This window comes from Salvia splendens, chromosome 21 (genome assembly GCF_004379255.2).
Source record: "Salvia splendens isolate huo1 chromosome 21, SspV2, whole genome shotgun sequence".
NCBI lineage: Eukaryota > Viridiplantae > Streptophyta > Magnoliopsida > Lamiales > Lamiaceae > Salvia > Salvia splendens.
The window spans coordinates 23953322-23959321 of record NC_056052.1 but is presented as its reverse complement, the minus strand read 5'-3'; the positions used below and the strand labels follow the sequence as shown (position 1 = coordinate 23959321).

At 36.6% G+C, this 6000-nt stretch overlaps 1 pseudogene; it reads left to right on the top strand.

Moving 5' to 3' along the window:
- The first annotated feature begins 656 nt into the window (after positions 1-656).
- On the top strand, positions 657-5844 carry LOC121784406 (annotated as a pseudogene).
- Positions 5845-6000: the final 156 nt, after the last annotated feature.

Here is a 6000-nt window from a genome sequence, read left to right as displayed (position 1 = left end):
GTCCGCCCTGTCACAAACTACGTGAATTGTGGTGTTGTAGACAATTGTTTAAGCATAAAATTAAAACTTTTTTATGGAAGTATGAGATTTGTTTATTTCGAGAATTGATATTGAGATGCAGCATTTCCTTCATTTCAATTACAGATGTAAATATTAATATAATATGTCTTCTAATAATAAAAGGAATTGTCATTTGACCGCAAATAAGGAGAAAATGGGGTTGAGGCGTAAGTTACGGCGAAAGTATATTTAATGTGTAATTATTTTTAGGCTTGGTCTTGGAGCGGAAGTATATTTAATGTGTAATTATTTTTAGGCTTGGCCTTGGAAATAATTACATGCACAATTATTGTAAGCAATATATCTTTTTTCCAAAACGTAAGAGAGATTGTGTGAATTTTTTTGAAAATTTTAATTTGTATCAACGAGGTTGATTGTATTTGTGATTCCAACCTTAATAATGTATAAAAAAGTTTTTTTAAAACTTATGAACTAATATGTTATGTCATCATATACACTTTTTATATTCCTTAATATTGATTATACTTTTTTTCTTAATCACACGGTTAATTATAATCTGGTAACTATACTCAAAATAATCATCATCCAAAATTTGAGAGATCAAATAACTGCACAAGATGAAGTTGGAGGCTCCCATGGTAGCCATTTTTCCTCTTGTTGTTTTGCTTCTCTTGCTGAACAGCGCCACGGTGCAGAGCACAGCTTTCCCTGTAAGAGTTGGAGTGGTGGTTGACATGGACGATTATGTCGGGAAAATGGGGTTGAACTGCATCACTATGGCACTCTCGGATTTCTACACCAAACATGGCCACTACCAGACCAGGCTGGTCCTTACCAAGAGAGACTCCAAGAAAGATGTCGTTGGAGCAGCTGCAGCAGGTACTAATATTGTTGTGAATTTTAGAGGTTATTTAATACTAATTAAACTGATAGGGATCTCACCGTTGCCTAATTCATCACCAAATACCTTCGGCCATATCTCCTCAATAATCAACATGGCATATCTTTTCCTATTTAGCATATCTTTTAGTTATCTTTATTTATTTGATAAGCTTTTATTTAATTATCTGTCTTGATTAGCAAGATAAGTTTTAGTGTTTAGTATTTTCATCATTGAGAAATAAACATAAATTTATTCTCATTCTTCTTAATTCATTGCTTTCGGGATCATGTCTTTTTACACTCCACACGCGGTTAATCACCGATCGTGCAATGGAGAACACCTAGGTCGGTTGATCACGTCCCCTAGGCTCGACTCACCTATCCCTCACCCCCACAAGATGCATATTAGAGCATTCACAATCGTGCTCTTAGCTAAGAGCACAGTGCCTGGTCCCACTTTTATGTATTTTTTATTCCGTGCTCTTAGCTGACACATGACTCCCAACCGTGCTCTTCCCTAAGAGAATACTCTTTACTATTCATGGGTTCCACTATTTTGTCATTCAATTTAAAAACTACAATTATTATAACATTTCATTCATTATAAAACCCGAAAATGACATTACAAATTTAAAAAATTAAAACTTACATATTTTAAATCCTAAAAATTAAAAATCACATTAAAAATTGCATAATTTCAAAACATAGTTAAAAAAATAAAAAATTACTCTTCCGGCGGCGGCGGCTTCAAACGAGACATGAGGAGTGAAATCGTTTGTTGATGTGTTGCTCATTCTGACGGCGACATACATGAAGTGTCAGCCGTTTTAGCGACGTGCAACATTCCAAATATGTGGAAGAATCAGGGGTCGTTTGGTTTGGCCCATGTCATCCCCTTCCTCTAGATATACTTGAATTGAGAAAAAAATAGTTTGAGAGATAGTTTGGATTGATGTAAAAAATTGGGGGACGAATGAGGGTATTTACTAGTATTTGAATAGTATTCAAATCTATAACAGTCTAGCAACATATCCATAAAAATCAACTAAAATAATTAATAGACAACGACATGAAATAAAATGATAATCTATATTTTTCAAGAGTTAAAAATTTGATTGAGAAAATTAATAAAAATAGATTAAAATATAATAATTTTTATACACAAAATGTGGTAGTAAAAATACACAAATTTGTACTATTTGTTTGGACTTTCTTAAGAGTTGCTTTTGTGTGGCTTCATATATGTATATCGATATGCTTATTAGAGCATATAGTAACTGGAATTCTTATTTGTGTCTGCTCATTACCATTTGTAACTGGAATTCTTAAGAGTTGCTTGTTCTTGGGTACTCTCCATTTCAATACTGCATCCATTTATTTATATAGAGCCAAGATGGTGTGGATTAAAAGTTTTAGCTTTAATTCCCAAAATAAGGAGTAATGTAGGAGTATGCGTTTTATATTCATGTTCAATTGGAACCCCCCTTTAGCTTTTAATGGCTAAAATAATAATGAATACATTTCATTTTCAATCGGAACCTCTTGGTTTTTCATATTCTTGCAACTAATATTATCTTCACTTAATAATGATAAAAAAGTTACTATATATTTAAATTTGAAAAGAAAAACATGCTAAGAGACATAAATTCTACCATTCGGACCTTAGGTGGATTTGAGCTTTTGATCTTCAATTGCCCTTCAAAAAATGGCACGATTTTGTTCAAAAACAAAATCTGAGTCCTTTTCTTATCTTCATCCGTAATGTAATCTGGAAATTAGTAATCTGACATAATTTATACTGAAATTTAATTATGTAATGCAGCTCTAGATTTACTGAAGAATGTGCAAGTGCAAGCGATCATAGGTCCGTTGTCCTCGATACAGGCACCTTTTATGATACATCTTGGGAACAAATCTCAAGTACCGATCATAACATTTTCAGCCTCAAGCCCGTCTCTCTTGTCAATCCAAAGTCCATACTTTGTTCGTGCTGCCTTAAGTGATTCTTCCCAAGTAACGGCCATAGCTGCAATAGTCCAAGCCTATGGATGGAGAGAGGTTGTGCCTATCTGTGTGGATAATGAGTTTGGACATGGGATTATGCCATTTTTAGCAGATAATTTGGAACAGATAAATGTGCACATACCTTACAGGAGTCTCATTTCACCATTCGCAACAGATGATCAGATTGTTGTGGAGCTTTACAAGCTGATGACTAACCAAACCAGAGTTTTCATTGTCCACATGAGGACCACTCTTGGTTCTCGCCTGTTCAGCAAAGCTAAACTACTGGAAATGATGAGTGAAGACTATGTGTGGATAATAACTGATGGCATGACAAACGAGTTAACTTCAATGGATCGTTCAGTTATAGAAGAAGATATGCAAGGAGTGATAGGTGTAAAACCTCATATTCCAAAATCAGAAGAGCTGTATAAATTCAAAGTCAAATACAAGAAAGGGGTTCAGCAGCAAGACCCAACAAATCAAGATCTGGACTTGAATATCTTTGGACTCTGGGCTTACAACTCTGCAGTTGCACTAGCAATGGCAGTAGAAAAGGCAGGAATAAGAAATGCTACGTTTCTGAAGAAGGGGTGATTCCACAACACCAACAGATCTTGAAGGCTTGGAATCTCAGCCGTTGGAACTGAACTGATTCAGGCATTGTCAAATGTCACTTTCAAAGGACTTGCTGGAGACTTTAAACTAGTTGAAGGACAACTCGAATCACCTCCTTACCAGATAATCAATGTGATTGGTGAAGGATCCCGCGTTGTAGGATATTGGACAAAAGATAATGGAATTGTTAGAGAACTCAACTTTGCAAAATCTACTACAAAAACATACTCCACTTCCAAGTCCCACATCGGATTCATTATGTGGCCAGGCGATAGAATATATCCACCCAAGGGTTGGGTCATTCCGACCAATGGGAAGAAGTTAAGAATTGGAATACCTGTAAAGCTTGGTTTCTCTGAGTTCATGCATATCATTTGGAACTCCGATGATTCTACAAAAGTGGAAGGTTACAGCAAGGATGTTTTTGATATGGTGATTGAAGCACTACCATATGGGGTGCAGTATGAGTATGTTCCTTTTGGTACATCTGACCAAAACATGACCAGCAACTATGCTGAGCTTGTTAATGCAGTGCACCAAGGAGTAAGTATCTTCCCACTAACAATTCAAAAAACACCATTATGTTATTTGTTTAGGCACTTAACCTTTCTATTCCATGGGCAGGAATTTGATGCTGCAGTTGGAGATGTAACTATCATAGCAAGTAGGTCACAGTATGTCGATTTCACCCTGCCTTATACAGAATCTGGTGTTTCAATGGTTGTACCCATTAAAAATGACAAAAGCAAAAAAGCATGGGTATTTCTAAAGCCACTGACATGGAAACTTTGGTTGACAAGCTTTTGCTCGTTCATTTTCATGGGCTTCCTTATTTGGATTCTAGAACATCGGATCAATGAAGAATTCAGGGGCCCTCTTTGGCATCAAGTAGGCACGATATTTTGGTTTGCCTTTTCAACAATGGTGTTCGCTAACAGTAAGTTAAATATTTTCTAGTATTACACATAGATTACACTATTCTAACAAGTAATTTATATTGGTTTAATTTTGTAGGGGAGAGAGTGATAAGTCACTTGTCAAGGTTTCTGCTGATCATATGGTTCTTGGTGGTTCTGATACTAACGCAGAGCTACACAGCTAGTCTTACGACAGTCCAAGAGCTGAAACCCACCATCACAGATGTCAATGAGCTTATAAGAAACAAAGAAAATGTGGGCTACCAAAATGGCTCATTTGTTTTTTATCTTCTAAAAGGGTTGAACTTTGACAAATCCAGACTTTTTGCATATAACTCCCCCAAGGAAATGCATGAACTTTTCAGGAAAGGTAGAGAAAATGGTGGTATATCTGCTGCTTTTGATGAGATACCATACGTCAAGCTTATTCTCGCTACATACTGCTCAAAATACATCATGGTTGGCCCAACATACAAGACAGATGGTTTTGGCTTTGTACAAATCACATCCCCTTGTCTTTTAAGGTATATCCATATATTACAAATGCTTATTTTTGTTAATGTAATACGTGTGCAGGCCTTTCCTATAGGATCTCCACTAGTACCTGATATTTCAAGAGCTATATTAAATGTTACTGAAGGAAGGAAGATGATGGAGATTGAGAAGAAATGGTTTGAAAACGACACAAAATGTGCAGATTCTAGTGATTTTTCCTCATCGAACAGTCTTGGGATAGAAAGCTTCTGGGGGCTCTTCATGATTGTAGGAATAGCAGGAGTTATAGCCCTGATAATCTATGTGACTAGTTTTCTCTGCAAGAATTGGCATGTTGTGCGTCGTGGCTCTGGTTCAGAGACGACACTAAAAAGCAAATCATTAGAGTTACTCCAGAGGTTCAACAGCAAAGACCTCACTTGTCACACTTTCAAGAAGTATGAACGAAAAGTGATGGTAGCGAATGTGGTTGTGCGAGAACAGTGATGGAACCTTCGGACGAGTATTTCCATCCAAGCCCATCAACCTTCTCGCAGAACTCACCAGGCAACAACGGCCCACCAAGTCCTATTTCCTCAAGTCCTGAAGCACACATCTGACAGTTCGAGTGCATCAGGATGCTTCTCGTGATAGAACAAGACCAAAACCAGAAATCGGCAGGAGCTTTTATTAATGGAATTTACTCTAAGCACCAAGGGGGCGGATAAAGTCAAGAACTTGGAATTTCGGAAAACAAACATGTCACATATGTATTCACAATATCATTTGCAAGCATAGATACAAACATTAGCAATGTTGTAGAGCAAAACTTACCAGCATATTTTCAATCACAGCTTCCACTTTAAAGCTTAAATTTCCGCCATCTTCTGCAACAGTTATTCTCTCTGCAAGCCCCTCACATTGTTACGCACCTAGATGAACGGAGAGAGATGATCACAAATAACAAAATCGAGAATTGTGTCGTAACAAAGTTAATATTCCGAATTTCTTTTAGTATTCGATTAGGCATTTTAACAAACATGTTATGGGAATTCACCAGTTCCACGATCAGACCTAACCTAAT